This window comes from Salmo salar, chromosome ssa09 (assembly GCF_905237065.1).
Source record: "Salmo salar chromosome ssa09, Ssal_v3.1, whole genome shotgun sequence".
In the NCBI taxonomy this organism is placed as follows: domain Eukaryota; kingdom Metazoa; phylum Chordata; class Actinopteri; order Salmoniformes; family Salmonidae; genus Salmo; species Salmo salar.
The window spans coordinates 77075586-77099078 of record NC_059450.1 but is presented as its reverse complement, the minus strand read 5'-3'; the positions used below and the strand labels follow the sequence as shown (position 1 = coordinate 77099078).

General features: G+C 44.2%; 1 protein-coding gene across 2 annotated transcripts in view; it reads left to right on the top strand.

The window, feature by feature from the left end:
- The window catches only part of LOC106611927 (5-hydroxytryptamine receptor 4-like), a 106888-nt gene that overhangs the window by 72158 nt on the left and 11237 nt on the right, over positions 1-23493 (top strand). The gene's annotated exons all lie outside the window — the stretch shown is intronic.

Below are 23493 nucleotides of genomic sequence, written 5' to 3'. Positions count from 1 at the left end.
TCTACTCCCTCCTCACCTACCTGAGAGCCCTTCACTAACTCTCTACAGCCCACAGATAGTCTTCAGATGGTGTTGGCAGCAGCTTGAGATTTTATTATTAATATATTGAATGGGTTCTTAGGCAGGGGAGACATGGATCGAGTCCATGTGGATGAACTGTAGCCTACATGACCAGCATGCAGCTGCCATAACATTCCCACCATGTTCCTGGATCTGAGGACTGATGAGACATATTAGTTTACACAGATGACCATCTACAAAAGGCTGTTTGCTTTGCTGTGAGACTTGGTGAGCTAGAGACTTGCAGTAGTACATCAAGCAGCCGGCTTATTACATTTCAGCCACCCACCCAACTGTCCAATTTTAGAATTCTCAGACTATAATGGAATAAAACTGTATTGCTCTGTCCACTCGGTGGATAATTAATGTATCCCCTTGGCTGTTCTAGAGGAGAGACCTGATGTATGTTACATGGCTATTATAGGGTCACTAGAGGTTGGACCTGATGTATGTTACATGGCTATTATAGGGTCACTAGAGGTTAGACCTGATGTATGTTACATGGCTATTATAGGGTCACTAGAGGAGAGACCTGATGTATGTTACATGGCTATTATAGGGTCACTAGAGGTTGGACCTGATGTATGTTACATGGCTATTATAGGGTCACTAGAGGTTGGACCTGATGTATGTTACATGGCTATTATAGGGTCACTAGAGGAGAGACCTGATGTATGTTACATGGCTATTATAGGGTCACTAGAGGTTAGACCTGATGTATGTTACATGGCTATTATAGGGTCACTAGAGGTTAGACCTGATGTATGTTACATGGCTATTATAGGGTCACTAGAGGTTGGACCTGATGTATGTTACATGGCTATTATAGGGTCACTAGAGGAGAGACCTGATGTATGTTACATGGCTATTATAGGGTCACTAGAGGTTAGACCTGATGTATGTTAGATGGCTATTATAGGGTCACTAGAGGAGAGACCTGATGTATGTTACATGGCTATTATAGGGTCACTAGACATTGGACCTGATGTACAGTACCAGTCAAAAGTTTGGACACACCTACTCATTCAAAGGTTTCTCTTTATGTTTATTATTTTGTACATTGTATAATAAAAGTGAAGACATCACAACTATAAAATAACACATATGGAATCAAGTAGTAACAACAATATATATATATATATATTTACATTATATTTGAGATTCTTCAAAGTAGCCACCCTTTGCCTTGATGACAGTTTTAGCACACTCTTGGCATTCTCTCAACCAGCTTCAACTGGACTGCTTTTCCAACATTCTTGAAGGAGTTCCCACATATGCTGAGCACTTGTTGGCTGCTTTTCCTTCACTATGTGGTTCAACTCATCCCAAACCATCTCAATTGGGTTGAGGTCGGGTGATTGTTGAGGCCAGGTCATCTGATGCAGCACTCCATCACTCTCCTTCTTTGTCAAATAGCTCTTATACAACCTGGGAGGTATTTTGTCTCATTGTCCTGTTGAAAAACAAATGATAGTCCCACTAAGTGCAAACCAGATGGGATGTCAGTGTCACCAGCACCAGCGGTTTCATACTGACACCTGCAGGGGTCAGCATGGATGAGACCAAAGTCACCGCCGTCAGTAACGGGCACAAACCCACCACCGTCAAGGAACGTTTCATTGGGTTCTCCAACTACTATCACCGGTTCATTCGGAACTTCAATTCTACTGCCGCTTCCCTCACTGCCCTTACCAGCCAAAAGACCCGGACCCTTCAATGGACTGATACCACCTTGACTGCTTTCAACAACTTGAAAACGCCTCTTCACCTCAGCTCCTGTCCTTTGCCAACCTGATGCGACCTTTCCTTTCACCCTGGAGGTGGATGCCTCCGAAGTAGGAGTAGGAGTCATAGTCTCTCAGCGGGTGGGAACACCCCAAATCACATCCCTGTGCCTTCTTCTCCAGGAAGTTATCCTCCGCTGAGAGGAATTACGATGTGGGGAACAGAACACCTGGCTATTAAGCTGGCCATTGAGGAGTGGCGCCACTTGTTGGAGGGCGCACAACATCCCTTTCTCGTCCTAACAGATCATCGTAATCTGGAATATATCAGAGGGGCCAAGAGGTTAAACTCGAGACAAGCCTGCTGGGCTCTCTTCTTCACACACTTCCATTTCATGTTACTTACATCCTTGGAAAGAAAAACGTACAAGCTGATGCTCTCTACCACCAGTTTGACCTTCCGACCAGTAACTCAGACCCTACACCCATTCTTCCTTCCTCTTGCATTATGGGACTGGTACAGTGGGAGGTTCACTCTGCCATACAAGAAGCCCTAACCTCAGACCCGGCTCCTCCTGAGACCCCAGCTGGGAGGAGTTACGTACCAGCAGCTGTTAGACCCCAACTGATGCAATGGTGTCACACGTCCTTGGGGTCAGGACATCCAGGCATTACACGAACCACCGAACTTCTAGCCTGTAAGTTCTGGTGGTCCTCACTGGCATCCGATGTTAGGGGATTATGTACTCTCCTGTCCAGTCTGCGCCCAAACCAAAAGCCCTTGTCATCTCCCTTCCGGTAAGCTTCAACCTTGGCCAATCCCTCACAGACCCTGGTCCCACATAGCTGTTGATTTCATCACAGACCTTCTTGAATCCTCTGGTAACACCACCATCCTTGTCATAGTAGACCGTTTTCAAAAATGTGTCTGGTTCTTCTTCCTCATTTACCTAACGCCATGGAATTGGCTGAGTGTACGTTCCGGCAGGTGTTCTGTCTTTCTGGGATTCCGGAGAACATAAACTGGGGCCCGCGGTCAGAGACTATCTTCCTGGTGTGGCAAGCCTTCTGTGACCGACTGGGGGTCGCCCTCAGCCTCTCCACCGGGTGCCATCCCCAGACCAACAGGCAGACGGAATGCCTGAACCAAGAAATAGGGAAGTACCTTCGCCAACAATGTTCTGAGTCAGATCTCACTCATGCATTCATCCCTCCACCCTACTCCGTTTCAGTGTGTACTTGGTTACCAACCCCCCCCCATGTTTCCCTGGGACGCGGAGCCTAGTACTGTCCCAGCTGTTGACGACTGGTTTCGGCGTAGTGAGCGGGTATGGGAGACCACTCATCAGCATCTGCAGGAAGCCTCTAATACCCAGAAACGCTTTGCCGACAGACACCGCCGACCTACGCCACGCTTTCACCCTAGACAGCATGTGTGGATCTCTACCAGAGACATCCGCCTCCCCTGCATGAGTTCTACCTGGAACCAAAAAGGGTTCTCCTATGGGGACAGCCAAATAATGCTTTTGGAACCCTTTTTTCTAAAAGTGTAGTCATTATTTAGTTCATAACTGTTTTTCCCTGACTGAAATATTACAACACAAGAGACTTCTTATTGCACAATGTACGAATGCAGATATTACTGCAGACAAACTGAAACTTGATTTGTTTGTTTTGTTGCTACGGCGACATGAATGTTATTACCATTAATCAACAGGAAAAAGACAGAGTTGATATGTTAACTGACATAATGACTTTAAACTTTCTTTAATATTTGTAATTATATTGTCATGGGACTAAATTAAATAATATAGCTCTTGCTCGTTGTACAAACTCCTCAAGCAAATCACAATTATGTCGAATATTTGGAGGATTTTCTTTATTTTATTATTCATAGTGGCAGCTAGCTAGTGGCAGGATTTGATAATGCTGGGATTTATGCATGGTTTGTTAGTGACATTAAGCTGTGTTTCCATTTGGAGAATGGAGAGATCAGGAGATACCGAGGCAGAGTTCAAATGATGTCGTCAACTTGCACCATCCTCCGTCTCTCAGGCAAGTGGACCTCTGATGTGGTCAGTTAACAATTCACTCTTTCTCTTCTGTTCCTGTTGTAAAATACAGTTTACACTGGAATCTAGACAAAACACACCAAGTCTTGTTCGACAGAAAAAGAAGGAAACTTCAAGTGTGCGTGTTTGAAAAACATTCACTACTGACAACCCTTTTGTTGCCATAGAAATAAGAAGTGTTCAGAAACAGACCATAGGACTGGGCCCTGTGACACCACTCTTTGAACTGGTAAAAGGGCTGAACATGAACGCATAAGAAAACATAAATATGTGACTTATATTTAGTCAACTGCGTAAGATTGTGTTTTTGTATGAAGTTATTTCAGAAAACTCAGGTGTGGGTACATTCAAGTATATATTGCATTTCTAAGTTAAGTGGTTAAAGTTTTATAATACTAAATATATTTTAAGAACTTGGGGGTCACAGCTAAGGGTTGAGAGACCGATTGTGCTAACAACCTTAATTGAAAGCATATACTTTGTAGTTTAACAATGTTCTCCTCCGCCCTGGGAGTCTGCTCTGTAAACAGAACATGTTGAGAATATATCCAGATTGAAAAGTATAAATGACCATGAAAGACTCTCCACAATGTCCCCGCAAAAAATCGTTGTTTTCTGCTGCGGCACTTGGAAACTCTGGGAGAACATAAATCCCCGGAACAGTTTCCAAATGGTGGAGCTGTCAGCATGTTACTCGGGCTGATAAACAGAGAAGTGAAGTATGCTGGGATGTCTGTCGGTCGGAGCAGCTGTGGAGAGGCGCAAGCCGGCGGGCCCCGGCCTCCGGCCCCCTGTTGAGAGGCAACCACACTATAGACCTGAGAGAATGAGTTGTGGAAGGAACCCATGTAAAATGTAATGATCAGTGATTACTGAGCACAGCAGAGTGTGATTAAGATACAGGCCCTACTAAGAATCTCCTTCTGACTTCATTCTTCACTCAGTGGGGCCCTGCTCCCAGTTAGACAGACTATATTCATCTGTGGCTAGAGTGAAGGATGCATTGATCCATCTCGGCAGCCAGGTGTGGATACATTGCACTGTAAAAGTATATTATTACCCCGGCTAGGAACAGCTGATTCCTGATCACACCCCAAACCCCACCTTTACCGAGACAGTTTTTAACCCAGATAAGTAATAATGTCAACGTCGTGCTTGTGAGTGATCAAATGCTGTCTAGGTGCCAAGACCAGGCTATATAGGTGTACTGGGCAGGATGCCAGGTAGAGAGATACTGTAGGAAAACTGAACGTGTAATTGGTGTAATTTGCTGCTGGCCACCACAGCTTCTTTAATAACACTAATTACCACAGTGAATGGGGAGAAAGGTCATATTGTTGATCAAGTTTGATCTTTGGTTCTAGATGATTATCTCTGCTGTAAAATGGGAAAGAATAGCATGAGAGAGCACCACACAGTCTGAAGTTGGTCACATTTTTCATGACCTGTTCAAGAATCAGTAGTTTCTCTCCTCTGGGACACATGGAGTTAAATACTGGTTGGTGTGACGCTCACAGGGGCTGACATGTACCCAGATGCAAGGGTCAGATTCTTATCTACCACATGAATGAATGGGGCACATTTCGCCTCCTAGTAGTTCTTTCTCTCTTGGCATGCTCCAACCTCATCTAACTCTAACCACACGATCCACATGATCACACAGCTTCCCTTCCTTCTATTTCTATGGTTACGCCTGCTGCAGTTCCAGTCAGTTGTATGTCAACAAATAAGGATATGCAGGGATGTGAAGCCTTGACCTTCTGAGTAGTGGAGTCACGCGTATGCCTTTTTGACTCCTGAGTAAAAGCAGATGAAATTGCCACCCACCCACACGGCTATTCAGTTGACCCCTTAAGTTAATCTTAAATCTACAGCATCATTACAAACATATTGAATTTCAGGCCATTAAATCATATATCCATATTATAAAATGCTTTGTATGCATTGCAAGAAAATAACTGTCCAGAATAAATGCTGAAGTCTGCAATCTAATCATATGTGAAAGCTTTCATTTTTTACCCTTATACAAGTCAGTTAAGAACAGATTTTTATTTTCAATGACAGCCTAGGAACAGTGTTATACCCCTTGTTCCGGGGTAGAATGACAGATTTTTACTTTGTCAGCTCTGGGATTTGATCTTGCAGCCTTTCAATTCCAAGTCCAATGCTCTAACCACTAGGCTACCTGCCGCCCCAAAAGCTTGTTGGAGCATAATAGCCTGTTATGGTTTAAATGGCAAAATATAGAACCCTGAGTTCGTTGATACTATCAGACTGTTGAAGTTGATATATTGGCCGTTTTATACTTGCCAAAAACAACTAATAACATTCATAACAATTTCTCCAGAGTTTACTAAGCCTTTAATGTACTACCTCATCACCTTGTGGGTCTAGTGGTTGTAGGTCTAGTGGTCTAGTGGTTAGTAGGTCTAGTGGTTGTAGGTATGGTGGTTAGTAGGTCTAGTGGTTGTAGGTCTAGTGGTCTAGTGGTTAGTAGGTCTAGTGGTTAGTAGGTCTAGTGGTTGTAGGTATGGTGGTTAGTAGGTCTAGTGGTTGTTGGTCTAGTGTTTGTAGGTCTAGTGTTTGTAGGTCTAGTGGTTGTAGGTCTGGTGGTCTAGTGTTTGTAGGTCTAGTGGTCTAGTGTTTGTAGGTCTAGTGGTTGTAGGTCTGGTGGTCTAGTGGTTGTTGGTCTAGTGGTTGTTGGTCTAGTGTTTGTAGGTCTAGTGTTTGTAGGTCCAGTGGTTGTAGGTCTAGTGGTTGTAGGTCTGGTTGGTCTAGTGGTTGTAGGTCTAGTGATTGTAGGTCTAGTGGTTGTAGGTCTGGTGGTCTAGTGGTTGTAGGTCTGGTGTTTGTAGGTCTAGTGGTTGAAGGTCTAGTGGTTGTAGGTCTGGTGGTCTAGTGGTTGTAGGTCTAGTGATTGTAGGTCTAGTGGTTGAAGGTCTAGTGGTTAGTAGGTCTAGTGGTTGTAGGTCTAGTGGTTGTAGGTCTTGTGGTCTTGTGGTTGCAGGTCTAGTGGTTGCAGGTCTAGTGGTTGAATGTCTAGTGGTTAGTAGGTCTAGTGGTTGTAGGTCTAGTGGTTGTAGGTCTAGTGGTTGAAGGTCTAGTGGTTAGTAGGTCTAGTGGCCTAGTTTGTGGTCCCGTGTGGCTCAGTTGGTAGAGCATGGTGTTTGCAACGCCAGGGTTGTGGGTTCGATTCCCACGGGGGACCAGTACGGAGAAGAAAAAAAAATGTATGAAATGTATGCATTCACTACTGTAAGTCGCTCTGGATAAGAGCGTCTGCTAAATGACTAAATGTATGTAAATGTAGTGGTTGTAGGTCTAGTAGTTGAAGGTCTAGTGGTTGTAGGTCTAGTGGTTAGTAGGTCTTGTGGTCTTGTGGTTGAAGGTCTTGTGGTTGAAGGTCTAGTGGTTGTAGGTCTAGTGGTTGTAGGTCTAGTGGTTGAAGGTCTAGTGGTTGTAGGTCTAGTGGTTGTAGGTCTAGTGGTTAGTATGTCTAGTGGTTGTAAGTCTAGTGGTTGAAGGTCTAGTGGTTGAAGGTCTAGTGGTTGTAGGTCTAGTGGTTGAAGGTCTGGTGTTTGTAGGTCTAGTGGTTGGTTGAAGGTCTAGTGCTTAGTAGGTCTTGTGGTTGAAGGTCTAGTGGTCTAGTGGTTGTAGGTCTAGTGGTTGTATGTCTAGTGGTTGTAGGTCTAGTGGTTGTAGGTCTAGTGGTTAGTATGTCTAGTGGTTGTAAGTCTAGTGGTTAAGGAATGGTGGTCTAGTGGTTGTAGATCTAGTAAGTCTAGTGCTTAAGGTATGGTGGTCTAGTGGTTGAAGGTCGAGTGTTTAGTAGGTCTTGTGGTTGTAGGTCTAATGTTTGTAGGTCTAGTGGTTGTAGGTCTAGTGGTTGAAGGTCTAGTGGTTAGTAGGTCTAGTAGTCTTGTGGTTGTAGGTCTAGTGTTTGTATGTTCAGTGTTAGTAGGTCTAGTGGTTGTAGGTCTAGTGGTTGTAGGTCTAGTGTTTGTATGTTCAGTGTTAGTAGGTCTAGTGATTGTAGGTCTAGTGGATGTAGGTCTAGTGGTTGTAGGTATAGTGGTTTAGTGGTTGTAGGTCATCAAATCAATCAATCAAATGTATTTATAAAGCCCTTTTTTCATCAGCTGATGTCACAAAGGTATATACAGAAACCCAGTCTAAAACCCCAAACAGCAAGCAATGCAGATGTAGAAGGATAGTGGCTAGGCAAAACTCCTACAAAGGCAGGAGCCTAGGAAGAAACCGAGAGAGGAATCAGGTGCTGAGGGTTTGGTCTAGTGATGGTAGGTCTAGTGGTGGTAGGTCTAGTGGTTGTAGGTCTAGTGGTGGTAGGTCTAGTGGTTGTAGGTCTAGTGGTGTTAGGTCTAGTGGTGTTAGGTCTAGTGGTGGTAGGTCTAGTGGCTGTAGGTCTAGTGGTGGTATATATAGTGGTGGTATGTCTAGTGGTGGTATGTCTAGTGGTGGTAGGTCTAGCGGTGGTATGTCTAGTGGTGTAGGTCTAGTGGTAGGTCTAGTGGTGGTATGTCTAGTGGTGGTAGGTCTAGTGGTTGTAGGTCTAGTGGTGGTATATTTAGTGGTGGTATGTCTAGTGGTGGTAGGTTTGGCGGTGGTATGTCTAGTGGTGGTAGGTCTAGTGGTCTAGTGGTTGTAGGTCTAGTGGTCTAGTGGTGGTAGGTCTAGTGGTGGTAGGTCTAGTGGTGGTAGGTCTAGTGTTTGTAGGTCTAGTGGTGGTAGGTCTAGTGGTGGTAGGTCTAGTGGTGGTATGTCTAGTGATGATAGGTCTGGGTAACGCTGCTTCGAGGGTGGCTGTTGTCGATGTGTTCCTGGTTTGAGCCCAGGTAGGCGCGAGGAGAGGGACGGAAGCTATACTGTTACACTGGCAATACTAAAGTGCCTATAAGAACATCCAATAGTCAAAGGTATATGAAATACAAATCGTATAGAGAGAAATAGTCCTATAATTCCTATAATAACTACAACCTAAAACTTCTTACCTGGGAATATTGAAGACTCATGTTAAAAGGAACCACCAGCTTTCATATGTTCTCATGTTCTGAGCAAGGAACTTAAACGTTAGCTTTTTTACATTGCACATATTGCACTTTTACTTTCTTCTCCAACACTTTGTTTTTGCATTATTTAAACCAAATTGAACATGTTTCATTATTTATTTGAGGCTAAATTGATAGTATTTATGTATTATATTAAGTTAAAATACGTGTTCATTCAGTATTGTTGTAATTGTCATTATTACAAAAAAATACAAAAACGGCCGATTAATCGGCAGCGGCTTTTTTTGGGTCCTCCAATAATCGGTATCGGCGTTGAAAAATCATAATCGGTCGACCTCTAGATGGTATGTCTAGTGGTTGTAGTTCTGGTGGTTGTCGGTCTGGTGGTGGTAGATCTAGTGGTGTTAGGTCTATTTGTTGTAGGTCTAGCCGTTGTAGGTCTAGTGGTTGTGTTATTCTCCCAGGAGCCATATTTCTAAGCCATGTTAAGTGAGCATAGAGAGAAAGGCCAGGCCAGACGGTCGTCATGTCTGAGGCGCTAGAAGCCACTGTTTGTGTTGGTTCGCACTCCCTGGCTCCCTTCTGTGTGCCATAAATTACATTTATTCTGATTTATATTTTAAGTTAAAGCTGAATTATTTTATTTATTACGTTTTGCTACTTATAATTTTCCCTGTTACTATATTACAAAATCCACTTCTAAAGAGAGTTGTAGGAGGGATTTTGTGGTTATGTAAACATATTAGACGTTCATCACAGGGACAGCTCTGAGAGATGAACATTTGACCTTTTTCCACACTTTAATATAATGTATTTTTCAAAGACATGCTGACATACTGTCAGTTGCTCTTGCCCCTCAGTGTTGACCCCTACATATGCTTCAAAGCTTCACTAGAAATATTGAATAGTATTTGAAGGACTAGGTGGAAAGAGCATTCAGCTATAGATCAACAGCTCTAAAGACATAGGTATATTATCTTTTTTTCATCTGACCACATTTATTATGAGTATATAAAACTGAAAGGGTTGCTGTTTTTCAGACTTGGAACGGTTGTGTTGCATTATTCAGTCTACTCTTCCACAAGGTGTCTTACCTTGAACAAGAATGCCTCCTCTTTGACCTTCTCCTTTATTTATGCATGAGTAGAAGAGCTGTTATTGCGTGATTGTTGTATAAACTAATCCTTGGCCAATGTGTGTGTAGGGGAGATAAACCACATCGCACTATCATGAACCAACAGCAGTGTTCTGCATCAACTCCAGCGTTAATAGGGATTATACACTACATGACCAAAAGTTTGTGGATAGCTGCTCATCAAACATCTCATTCCAAAATCATAGGCGTTAATTTGGAGTTGGTCCCCCTTTTGCTGCTATTACAGCCTCCAATCTTCTGGGAAGGCTTTCCACTAGATTTTGGAACATTTTTCGCGGACTTGCTTCCATTCAACAACAAGAGCATTAGTGAGGTCAGGCACTGATGTTGGGCGATTGGGCCTGGCTCATAGTCGGCGTTCCAGTTCATCCCAAAGGTGTTTGATGGGGTTAAGGTCAGGGCTCTGTGCAGGCCAGTCAAGTTCGTTTACACCGATCTTGACAAACCATTTCTGTACGGAACTTGCTTTGTGCAAAGGAGCGTTGTCATGCTGAAACAGGAAATGGCCTTCCCCAAACTGTTGCCACAAAGTTGGAAGCACAGAATCCACGAGAACGTCATTATATATTGTAGCATTAAGGGTCCTAGCCCGAACCATGAAAAACAGTCCCAGACCATTATTCCTCCTCCACCAAACTACAGTTGGCAGTATGCATTCAGGCAGGTAGCATTCTCCTGGCATCTGCCAAACCCAGATTTGTCTGTCGAACTGCCATATGGTGAAGTGTGATTCATTACTCCAGAGAGCGCGTTTCCTCTGCTCCAGAGTCCAATGGCGGCGAGCTTTACACCACTCCAGCCGACGCTTGGAATTGTGCACGGTGATCTTAGGCTTGTGTGAGGCTGCTCAGCCATTGAATCCCATTTCATGAATCTCCTGACAAACAGTTATTGTGCTGACATCGCTTCCAGAGGCAGTTTGGAACTCAGTAGTGAGTGTTGCAACCGAGGACAGACGATTTTTACGCACTACACGCTTCAGCGGTCCTGTTCTGTGAGCTTGTGTGGCCTACCACTTTGTGGCTAAGCCATTGTTGCCCCTAGACGTGTCCACTTCACAATAACAGCACTTACAGTTGACCGGAGCAGCTCTAGCAGGGCAGAAATCTGACAAACTGACTTGTTGGAAAGGTGGCACCCTATGATGGTGCCACATTGAAAGTCGCTGGGTTCTTCAGTAAGGCCATTTTACTGCCAATGTTTGTCTATGGAGATCACATGGCTGTGTGCTAAATTTTATACAACTGTCAGCAATGGTTGTGGCTGAAATAGCCAAATCCACTCATTTGAAGGGGTGTCCACATACTTTCATATTTATTTTAACTAGGCAAGTCAGTTAAGAACACATTCTTATTTACAATGACGGCCTAGGGACAGTGGATTAACTGCCTTGTTCAGGGGTAGAACAACAGATTTTTACCTTGTCAGCTTGGGGATTCAATCTAGCAACCTTTTGGTTACTGGCCCAACGCTCTAACCACTAGGCTACCTGCCGCCCCTGTATATATAGTGTATATAGAGAAATAACAGCGAGCAGAGCCAGCAAAACCCAGTCCTACATTTGGTTTTCTCCCAGTTGACACTGCCACAGCGATGACAGCTCATCCCTGAGCTTAACATTATTCTGGCAGGGGAGTGTGTAGCGATGCAAAGATAACATGTACAGACTCACAGACGCGGGGGCTGCTTGTGAGCACCGGCTGGCATGGCATTGCAGATGAATTTCACTGTGGTGGGCACCGACTGGGCACGTTTGAAACCCTCTCAATTCAGGATGATCAAATGCCCTTGTACTCCATCCCTCATTATGAATACAGAGCTATCAAATAACATAGACATATTTTAAACAGATATTTGCTCTACTGTGATCCCCGTCTTATAGGCTACGGTGTACTGGATATGTTATGGAGTATCTCTGGGTTAGCAGTCAGAAGTCTTCACCAGATGCAGTGTGTCCCTCCGGGGTATTTGACCTCATTTTCACAGATTGCTTACCGGTTCCATCAGGCAGCATGTACAACACTGAGCAGCACACTGTATGCTATCTGTAATAGACTTCCTGTACTCACTCAGTCTGGACCTGGATGTTTGGTTCTGGTAGAATGGCTTTGAAACAATGCCACACATATGTGTGTATGTGTCAGATCTGGACCAGACAATGTCTGGACAGCGTGGGGAGTCTGGGTTGTTTTGTCTGCTGGCAGAAAATAAACACAAAGAAACAGGAAGTTGCCAAAGCAGTGGTAAATATATTGACAGGAGTATGACATTGTCACCTGGCACCAAAACCGCATTGTGCCTAAGAGCAGCCCTTAGCCGTGTATTATTCACGATAATCAGTGGGTTCTCATGGCCTATTGCTTAATTATTACAATGTGATCACAAACTGAACTACATGTTTTCAGATCTTGTAAATGTATTTATGGGCTAAATGCAATGTTTAGAGCATCTTGATTTCTCAGTGTGATTTGTGCTATATTTCTGTTTTAATAACCCTTTTTCCTCCTTACCATAACATCAATCAATAGCTATATAAATTTGCCCGAGGACCTTCATCAATTACCATATCATGATTGAGGAACATCAATCATTGTATGTACTGTAGGTTTATCTGGGGACTCAGTAACATGTTATTGACTGGGGAAGGCTGCTATAGAAAGTGGTCAGGCTCACTCTATTCATTAGACCTCTAGAGCAATTCAATACATCCTCCTCTGTCAACAACAACAACCCAACTCTCACAGTTGGGTAAAGACAAGAAGTTACGTTGAACCAACGTGGAATAGATGTTGACTTTAGCCCAGAAATGAACACTGAGCCGGTCTGACTGATTTCATGGTCCCTGTTATCTCTGTTTTGTTGTCATGTCCTCTCAAAGCTTCTTCTATGTCATTAGCTACTGTACATATTTTTATATACGTACTTTTTCAACCTCTTCTTTCATTCACTTTAATGATGGTGCGTTGCATTTTCTCTGTTTGTCCTTTAATTAATCTAACTGCTTGAATAAAGCACCGTAATGAAACCAACATGATTAATGCTCTGACGAAAGGTCTTCCTAATTAGAGGAGAGCTGCCTCATACAGTACCTGGCTGCACGTATGCTAGCTGTGGGTTAGTAACTGCTGAATGAGTCACTTGGGTGTTGATTAACCAGATTTTTCCCCGCTCTCTTTCTCTTTCTCTCTCCCTCTCACCTCTTCTCCTCTGCCTTTGCCAACTTCTTCCTTTTATGTTATTTTCCTTCACTCCCTCCCTTTGCTCTCTCTTCCTCTGTCTGGACCTCTGCTCCTGCTACCCTGTGATGCCTCTTCCTTCCCCCTCCTTCTCTGCCTCCGCCTCCCCCACCAGTGGCTGCTCCTCTCTCTCCAAACTCCTGCTCTGGTTCTGCAACACTAGGCCTGTTCCTGTCTAGTGCTGCTTGACAACCTCTCAAGTGAGTCTATTTCACACAAACCTTACCCCCTCAACCTGTTCTGTGTCCACTGTCTGAAATGAGCTTAATTCACACAGACCTCACCCCCCCAACCTGCTCTGTGTCCACTGTCTGAAAGAGCTTAATTCACACAAACCTCACCCCCCCAACCTGCTCTGTGTCCACTGTCTGAAGTTAGTACATTTCACAGAACCCCCCCCCCCCCACCTGTTCTGTGTCTGCTGTCTGAAGTGAGTCCATTTGGGAATCTCTCTTGCATGCTAGTTCAGATTACATGCATGACTTGTAGGGCCCTGTATTTTGGACAATCATGCCTGGATTTGAACATTTATTGAAAACTTTTTCATCAAACTGTCCTCTTTTCTTTTTATGTCAGATGGTCCAGCACCATCCTCAGACAATGCTTTTTATTTTTTGTGTATTTCTCATTTCTGGATAAGGCTTAAAATACAGGATAAAATTGTTCTCTGTCACATGATTGTGCAAAACATAGGGTTTTTATGATGTGTGGTTTAGGGGGCCGTTAGCATAGCGGTTAAGAGTGTTGGGCCAGTAACCAAAAAAGTTTTTGCTCCCCGGGCCAACGAGTTGAAAAATCTGAATGTAAGTCGTTCTGGAAAAGAGTGTCAGCTAAATGACTAAAAGATGATGTGCATCGATTTAATGGTCAATTGCATGTTTTTATGTCCAATTGCACAATTACATTATCATTATCTGTATTTCAAGAAGGATGTTGATCATGTGTATGGCATCCGTTCTGTGTGTGCTTGCGTGCCCACCTCTCCATATCTTGATAGAGTTTTTAATTACCGGCCAGTCAGCCAGATTGCCCGTTGAGCAGCTGAATAGGCCTGACTGACCACTTGTTGTTAATCTGATTCTGGCCTCTGATACAGTATAATCCAATGGGAGCTATCTGCTCCTTAATACACAGGTGTTTGAGTAGATTGTAATATAAACTCTATATCAATGGAGTCCCTCAGTGCAAGATACAGTATTATGCATTCAGGGTATCATTTTTACTGTTCATGTTTACAAGTGATGTTTATTGTGAATTAGGCTCAGGGTGGCAGGTAGTCTTGTGGTTAGAGCGGTGGACCAGTATCCCCAAGCCAACAATGTGAAAATCTGTTGATGTACCCTTGAGCAAGGCACTTAACCATACTGTAATTTACTCCAGGGATGCCATACTACTATGGCTGACCCTGTAAAACACATTTCACTGCACCTATCTGGTGTTTGTTATAATAAAACATATTTATTTTTGCATGCAGTACTTCTTGTGCAGGTTGCTGGAAGAGAAGAGCCCTGCTGTACTGTAGTGTTGAAGCTTGGTGAGATACTGTATGTGGTTGTCCCACCTAGCTTTCTTAAGATGAATGCACTAACTGCAAGTTGCTCTGGATAAAGATGACTAAAATCTAAATGTATTATTGTGTCGAAGCTTAAAACTGTTTCTGCTTCTGGAATGATACAAAGAAACACAATTCAAAATAATGTTATGAATAGCCAGGACAAGAATTATATCACTGCCTAATTCAACAGCAGTCCTTACAGTCTCAGAATAAGAGATGATTGCGATAATTAAAGTCTGCTCACAGAACGGTGGTGCACAATACTGTGTTTCTCACTATCATTTAAGAAACAGATCTCCAGAAGACAGAACACCAGCCTTGAATAGCACACGCTGGAACAGACATACGTCAACATAGAGCAGATCAGTTATTCCATAGTTATTCCATTGTACGGGCAATTGTTCTTGTATTGTTTAGATAACCAGGTTTGGGTAGGTTACTTTTTAAATGTAAGCCGTTACAGTTACCTGTCTAAAATTGTAATTTATTTATCTAGGCAAGTCAGTTAAGAACAAATTCTTATTTACTATGACGGCCTACTGGGGAACTGTCACGTCCTGACCAGTAAAAGGGGTTATTTGTCATTATAGTTGGTCAGGGCGTGGCAGGGGGGTGTTTGTTTTGTGTGTTTGGGTAGTTTGGGTTTAGGTTCTAGTTTTCCTATTTCTATGTTTAAATCTAGCTTTTCTATTTCTATGTGAGTTTTGGCAATGACCTCCAATTAGAGGCGGGTGTTTGTTTTCTCTAATTGGAGGCCATATTTAGTTTTGTTTGTTTTCACTTGTGTTTGTGGGTGGTTGTTTCTAGTATAGTCTGTGCACCTTACTGGACTGTTTTCGTTGTTTGTTTTGTTTAAGTGTTTTTTCCTTTAATAAAATAAGATGAGCACTTTACCGCTGCGTTTTGGTCCCCCTTCAACGACGTTTATGACAGTGGGTTAACTGCCTTGTTCAGGGGCAGAACGACAGATTTTTACCTTGTCAGCTCGGGGATTCGATCCAGCAACCTTTTGGTTACTGACCGAACACTCTAACCACCTGCCACCCACAGTAATTTACATTTTGTATTTTTTTACATTTTTATTTCACCTTTGTTTAACCAGGTAGGCCAGTTGAGAACAAGTTCTCATTTACAACTGCGACCTGGACAAGATAAAGCTAAGCAGTGCGACACAAACAACACAGTTACACATGGGATAAACAAACGTACAGTCAATAACACAATAGAAAAATCTATATACAGTGTGTGCACATGTAGTAATATTAGGGAGGTAAGGCAATAAATAGGCCATAATGGCAAAATAATTGCAATTCAGCAATTAATCACTGGAGTGACAGATGTGCAGAATATGAATGTGCAAGTAGAGATTCTGGGGTGCAAAGGAGGGAAAAAAAATAACAATATGGGGATGATGTAGTGGGCTATTTACAGATGGGCTGTGTACATGTGCAATGATCGGTAAGCTGCTTTGACAGCTGATGCTTAAAGTTAGTAAGGGAGATATAAGACTCCAGCTTCAGTGATTTTTGCAATTCGTTCCAGTCATTAGCAGCAGAGAACTGTAAGGAAAGGTGGCCAAAGGGAGAGTTGGCTTTGGGAATGACCAGTGAAATATTCCTCCGCTGGAGCGTGTGCTACGGCTGGGTGCTGCTATGGTGACCAGTGAGCTGAGATAAGGTGGGGCTTTACCTAGCAAAGACTTATAGATGACCTGGAGCCAGTGGGTTTGGCGACTAATTCAATTTTGGATTACCTTAACTATGTAACGGCTGTCGTGAGAGAGAGTAGACCAAGGTGCAACGGAGTTAGTGTTCATCATTGCATTTAATAATAGAAAGAACACTATACAAAACACTCAACAGAAACAATTACCCACAGTACCCCCCCCCAAGGTGCGGACTCCGGCCGCAAAACCTGACACTGAAGGGGAGGGTCCGGGTGGGCCTTCTTACGGTGGTGGCTCAGGTGCGGGACGTGGCCTCTGCTCCACCCTTGGCGTCGCCCTCTTAGATGGCGCACCTGGCCGCGCCGAAGGTCTGGTGGGCGACCCTGGTTGCGCCCGGCTGGCGGGCGGCGATGGCTGCGCCCGGCTGGCGGGCGACCCTGGTTGCGCCCGGCTGGCGGCCGTCCCTGGTGGCTCCGGCGGCACTGACCCAGGATTCACCAGGCTGAGGAGACATGAAAGAGGCCTGGCCCTAGACGTAGGCACAGGACTCACCGGGCTGGCGGGCGGCTCTGACTGCTCTGGACAGGCGGGCGGCTCTGGCGGCTTCGGACAGGCGGGTGGCTCTGGACAGGCGGGCGGATCTGGCGGCTCCGGACAGGCGGGCGGCTCTGGTGGCTCTGGACAGGCGGGCGGCTCTGGCGGCTCCGGACAGGCGGGCGGCTCCGGACAGGCGGGCGGCTCTGGCGGCTCCGGACAGGCGGGCGGCTCTGGCGGCTACTGACTGGCGGGCGGCTCTGGCGGCTCCGGACTGGCGGGCGGCTCTGGTGGCTCAGGACTGGCGGGCGGCTCTGGCGGCTCCGGACTGGCGGGCGGCTCTGGCGGCTCCGGACTGGCGGGCGGCTCTGGCGGCTCCGGACTGGCAGGCAGCTCTGGCGGCTCTGGACTGGCGAGACCCACTGGAGGCCTAGTCCTAGGAGGCGGCACAGGATGGACCAGGATGGGGAGACCCACTGGAGGCCTAGTCCTGGGAGGTGGCACAGGACGGACCAGGATGGGGAGACCCACTGGAGGCCTGGTCCGAGGAGGAGGCACAGGCTTAACCAAGATGGGGAGACCCATTGGAGGCCTGGTCTGTGGAGGCGGCACAGGATTCACCAGGCTGGGGAGACATGCAGGAGGCCTGGTTCTGGGCGCAGGCACAGGATAGACCGGGTCCTGAAGACGCACTGGAGGTCTAGAGCGCACGGCCTGCACAACCCATCCTGGCTCGATGCCCAATCTCCCCCGGCAGATGTTAGGAGCTGAGATGTAACGCACCGGGCTCTCCACGCGTACTGGGGACACCGTGCGCTTTACTGCATAACACGGTGCCTGACCAGTACTATGTTGCCTCCTGTAAGCATGGGGAGCTGGCTCAGGTCTCCAACCTGACTCTGCCACACTCCCCGTGTGCCCCCCAAATTTTTTTTTGGGGGGGGCTGCCTCTCGGGCTCTACCTGCCTCCCAGGCAGGTTGTCACAGTGGTCCCGCAATTGCTCCCATGTCCAGTCAATCCTTGACTCCAACACTTCCAGCGACCAGGATGCCATCTCCTCCCGAGCACGCTGCTTCCAATAGTCCTCCTTGACTTCCATCTGCCCTCTTCTCCACTGCTTGGTCTTTTTGTGGTGGGTAATTCTGTAACGGCTGTCGTGAGAGAGAGTAGACCAAGGTGCAGCGGAGTTAGTGTTCATCATTGCATTTAATAATAGAAAGAACACTATACAAAACAAGAAAACTGACAGCCAAACAGTCCTGTCAGGTGCAAAACACTCAACAGAAACAATTACCCACAAAACCCAAAGGAAAAACATGCTCCTTATGTGTGACTCCCAATCAGCAACAACGAACTTCAGCTGTGCCTGATTGGGAGCCACACACGGCCCAAAACAAAGAAATACAAAAACATAGAAAAAGGAACATAGAACGCCCACCCAATGTAACACCCTGGCCTAACCAAAATAAAGAACAAAAAAACCCTCTCTATGGCCAGGGCGTTACAAACTAGTAATGTAATCTGATTACTTTCAGTTACTTCACCCGTAAAACACATAAGGAGAAAAAAAATATTATTATCAATTTAACAACATTTATTGCAGGATGTTTGAGCCACTAAGCAGAGCCACACAAGAACACATCACAAAACATTGTGACAAAAAATGTATTTAAGCCCTGTATACCTGCCTCTAACATGCGTCCTTCATCCTTTGTCCATTTACACCTATAATATCTGATCACAGTCAGACCACAATGCGTCTTTTAATCATGTACACCTGTCTAAAAATGTGGACACAAACACAATGTGCAGAACAAAGGATACATGTCAAAACCAGGTATAAGTAAGGGCTTAACCTCTATGGGCTAGGTGGGACGCTAGCGTGCCACCCGTGGTGCACTCCATCAACAGCAGGTGCATTTCAAGAGCGGCAAATTTGAATCCAAATAAATGTCAAAATTCAAATTTTTCAAAAATACAACTATTTTACACCATTTGAAAGATAAACATCTCCTTAATCTAACCACGTTTTACGATTTCAAAAAGGTTTTACGGCGAAAGCATAAATTTAGAGTATGTTAGGACAGTACATTTACAAGAGTTGTGTGTAATGTTTTGTCAAGTCAAAGACAGGGTCACCAAAACCATAAAACCAGCTAAAATGATGCACTAACCTTTTACAATCTCCATCAGATGACACTCCTAGGACATTATGTTAGACAATGCATGCATTTTTAGTTCTATCAAGTTCATATTTATATCCAAAAACAGTGTTTTACTATGGCATTGATGTTGAGGAAATCGTTTCCCTCCAATAACCGGCAGTCAAGTCAGCGTCACAAATTAAATAATTAAAATTAGAAAACATTGGTAAAATATTATATTGTCATTTAAAGAATTATAGATTTACATCTCTTGAACGCAATCAACTTGCCAGATTTAAAAATAACCTTACTGGGAAATCACACTTTGCAATAATCTGAGCACTGCGCCCAGAAAAATACGCGTTGCGATACAGACTAGACGTCATGTTGGGGAGATCTAAAATCGAAAATACTATGTAAATAATCCATTACCTTTGATTCTCTTCATCAGATGTCACTTCCAGGTATCACAGGTCCATAACGAATGTAGTTTTGTTCAAAAAAGCTCATCATTTATGTCCAAAAATCTCCGTCTTGTTCGCACATGATCTAAGCCAGCCGGACTTCTCGTCATGAACGAGGGGAAAAAATATATTTCCGTTCGTTCAAACATGTCAAACGTTGTATAGCATAAATCATTAGGGCCTTTTTTAACCAGAACATGAATAATATTCAAGGTGGACGAATGCATACTCTTTTATAACGTATTGGAACGAGGGTACCCAACATGAACTCGCGCCAGGTGTCTAATGGGACATCATCGTTCCATGGCTCTTGTTCGGTCAGATCTCCCTCCAGAAGACTCAAAACACTTTGTAAAGGCTGGTGACATCTAGTGGAAGCAATAGGAAGTGCCAAAATATTCCTAAACCCCTGTGTTTTTCAATGGGATAGGTTTAAAGTCAATACAACACATCAGGTATCCACTTCCTGTCAGAAAATGTCTCAGGGTTTTGCCTGCCAAATGAGTTCTGTTATACTCACAGACACCATTCAAACAGTTTTAGAAACTTTAGAGTGTTTTCTATCCATATATAATAAGTATATGCATATTCTAGTTACTGGGTAGGATTAGTAACCAGATTAAATCGGGTACATTTTTTTTATCCAGACGTGCAAATGCTGCCCCCTAGCCCTAACAGGTTAAGTAACACAGCAACATGGATGGCGCTAAACACTTATCCCACGGGACACCGGTACAAAAAAGTATGAAAATGTATGCACTCTGGATAAGAGCATCTGCTAAATGACAAAAATGAGAAATAGAAATATGAAGACAACATTTTTATTTACAACATGCACAGTGTAATCACACATTTAGTCCACCAGGTAGTTTTTCATTTTAAGCAAAAGAAGTACAGCTATGACATTGCAGTAGGCCTGTTCTGAAGCTAGCCTACTCGGATGATTGAAGGCAGAAATTGCTGTTGTATTGCAGCAAGAGGAAATGCTCTTGATGAGCATCAGACATCCTTTTTTTGCTGAAGGTGCTCAACTGGGGCACTGGAGGGCAGTGTAGTCTTGTACTTCAGAAACAAGTTCCGGACTATAGGGAACAATTTTTCAAGGAGTCCAAAGACTTGTCTTTGTCTTCAAAGTACTTCCTCACCTCATCCTCTGCAGTACCACAGGCCCTTTTTGCACCGCCGAATGCAAAAATATTGTCTTGACTCATAAGACTCGTTCTGTGCTCCCTCACCACCTCTTCGGAGTGTGTGTTCTCCATAGAAGCTGTTTCTTGAACTAATGTGCTCGGCATCTCCTCTCTGTTTCCATGGTTGAGCCAACACAGTCAAAACTTTGGCATGGTAGCAGTTGCCATTTTTGCTTCATGGATGCTTTGCATGGGTCCAAACCAGTGGTCTATAGCCTCAATGACTGCAGTGAGGATGTGTGCAGAGAATGTTGCAAAAGGTACAGTATTTTCTCTGAGAGCTTAGACTTCATGCTTAGGATTGTTGGGGAAAGCCAAGAAAACATTTCTTCTCTCACTGAAGAAGATCAATAGAGAATGTGAGTGGCTGTAGGACTGCACTGTACACCTTGAGAAAAGCAATCTCACAAGGATGTAGTTTGCTGCTTACACCCAGGTCTTCACAGATTTGCCCCAGCTGGTCATCTGTGAGGGCTTTGAGTTTGGAGATGGCACGGTACTCTGAGCTCCATCTTGTCACACATGGCACAGTTACTTTCATGCGTGCAATGTCCTCTGCATTTCCTCTGAAGCTAATGTGGACCTGTGTGCTTTGTTCCAAATGCTGGAACATTTTGACATTGCACTTCTGTACAATTTTCATGATGGACCTTGGGATGCATATTTGTCCACCTCATTGGTGGAGATGAGGTTGAGGGTGTGTGCATCACAATGTTGAAGTGGAGGGAGAAAAAAGTTCAGTTTTTGCTCAACCTCCTTAGGAATCGCACCCACATCATCAAACCTCACTCCATCATCTGTCTCATCTTGCTCCTCTTCATTTCTTCTGAACTCCCGGAATGCCTTTACAAAGATGCTTCCATTGTCTGTCACTGTGGCCCTCACTTTGCGCTGAATTATAAAGTCTGCATGTATTTCACTTAACTTGGCAGCAATCACATCGTAGGTATGACGTCCTCTCAGTCTCGCATAAGCCAAAGCAGCTGACTTCCTCTCCAAGGTGTCCTTGGCTAGCTAGCTAGAAATCTGACTAACTAGCTAGCTAGTACTCTCTGAAATCTCCGACCTATGCTGGAACATTGGTAACATTGTGAAGACATCCTGTCTGTCTCCAGAGACTAGCTAGCTAAGCAAGCTAATGCGCAACACCTGCCAATAGTCACCCTTGTTTCTTCAGGTTGGAAGTGGAGTCTCTGGATGTTAACAGCAGCTCGAAGTAGCACGTTTTCGGTTAATAACTGACGTTAATTTGAAAGTTAATTAAGAAAACATGCAATCGTTTCATAGACATTTTTTCTGCAAACATCCCTTCTAAATTTGAAAGTAATCCTAGAAGTAATTTACTACTTTTTCAAAAGTATCGGTGATCTGATTACAATATTTTTGCTGGTAACATAACAGATTACAGTTACAGTTTTTTTTGTAATCCATTACATGTAATGGATTACATGTCATCCGTTACTCCCCAACCCTGTGGATAACAAGCCGTGGGAGATGGAACACTAACGTCTTTTAAACCATAGAGATAGAATCCCCTTCTATGTTCTAAACCATCTGCTGGTAGCAGGTCAGATTGACAGAATAATGCACAATGTATAGGCTATCTGAAAACAATAGACATGTTCCATAAGACACTGGGACCCTCAAGGATAGACTCTATGTGTTGTCCCATATGGAGCAGAGAAACCTAGACATGTGACTCTGCATGGTGATTTTCCAGAACTGTCTAACACAAAGGAGCTTTCCAGTAGAAAATTGGTCAAGTGACTTACACAACTTTCTTGAGAGCTTTCTTAACAATTGAGCCAAAGACATCACACACCAAAAGGTGAAAGTGAATACACAGCTAGGGTATTTAATGAATAGATTCGACTGAAGTGGGGACCGTTTACTCTGACAACACAGGGGTTCATCTGACACAATGGTCAATATAGCTCCCTAAACTAAACCTGTGTTACAGTTACTGTAAGGACAGCTTAAGGGGATTAAAGTGTCAGCTCAGCCCGTTTCAGACTTTTTAAAAAGTACAACCGGGAGGGACAGACCACAGAGTGTCTAGAGACTTTTTCTACCCACCACTCAGCTGTTCTCTCATTCACTGGTTTCTTCTTCCTCTTCTTCCAAAGACAGATTGGCCGTGCAGAGTGAGTTAATCACAGAGATCCTCTTCACAGTGAGCTCACCAGTTGTGTCGTCAAGTTGTCTGTTCCCATGGGGGAGATAGACATTTGTTTCAGAAATGAAGGAAACGTGTAATGTGTGAGCGGAAAGGGGGGGTGCACAGATGGTTGAATTCATTAAGAGATGAAGACTGTATTCCTGTTTCAAAAGCACAACTGTTGAACATCCCAACTCTAATTAAATGCAAACAGACGCTGGCTACTGGCTTATAATACCTTTCGCATTATGTCGTATTCTTTGTGTTAATTTGCTGCATCCAGACTTGACAAGAGTACTTTCAGACAACAGCGGTGTGATACTTGACAGATCATGATAATTGGATTGCTTAACCTTTTTTTGCGTTACTTGACTGACTTTTGCCTGCCAGAAGACGCCCAGACACAGTGTGGTACAGATTGCAGCGCCATTTACAGAGCTATAAGCATGATGGTTGTCATAGCTCTTTGAATGGTACTGCCATATGTACTGAAATACCAGCTCTAT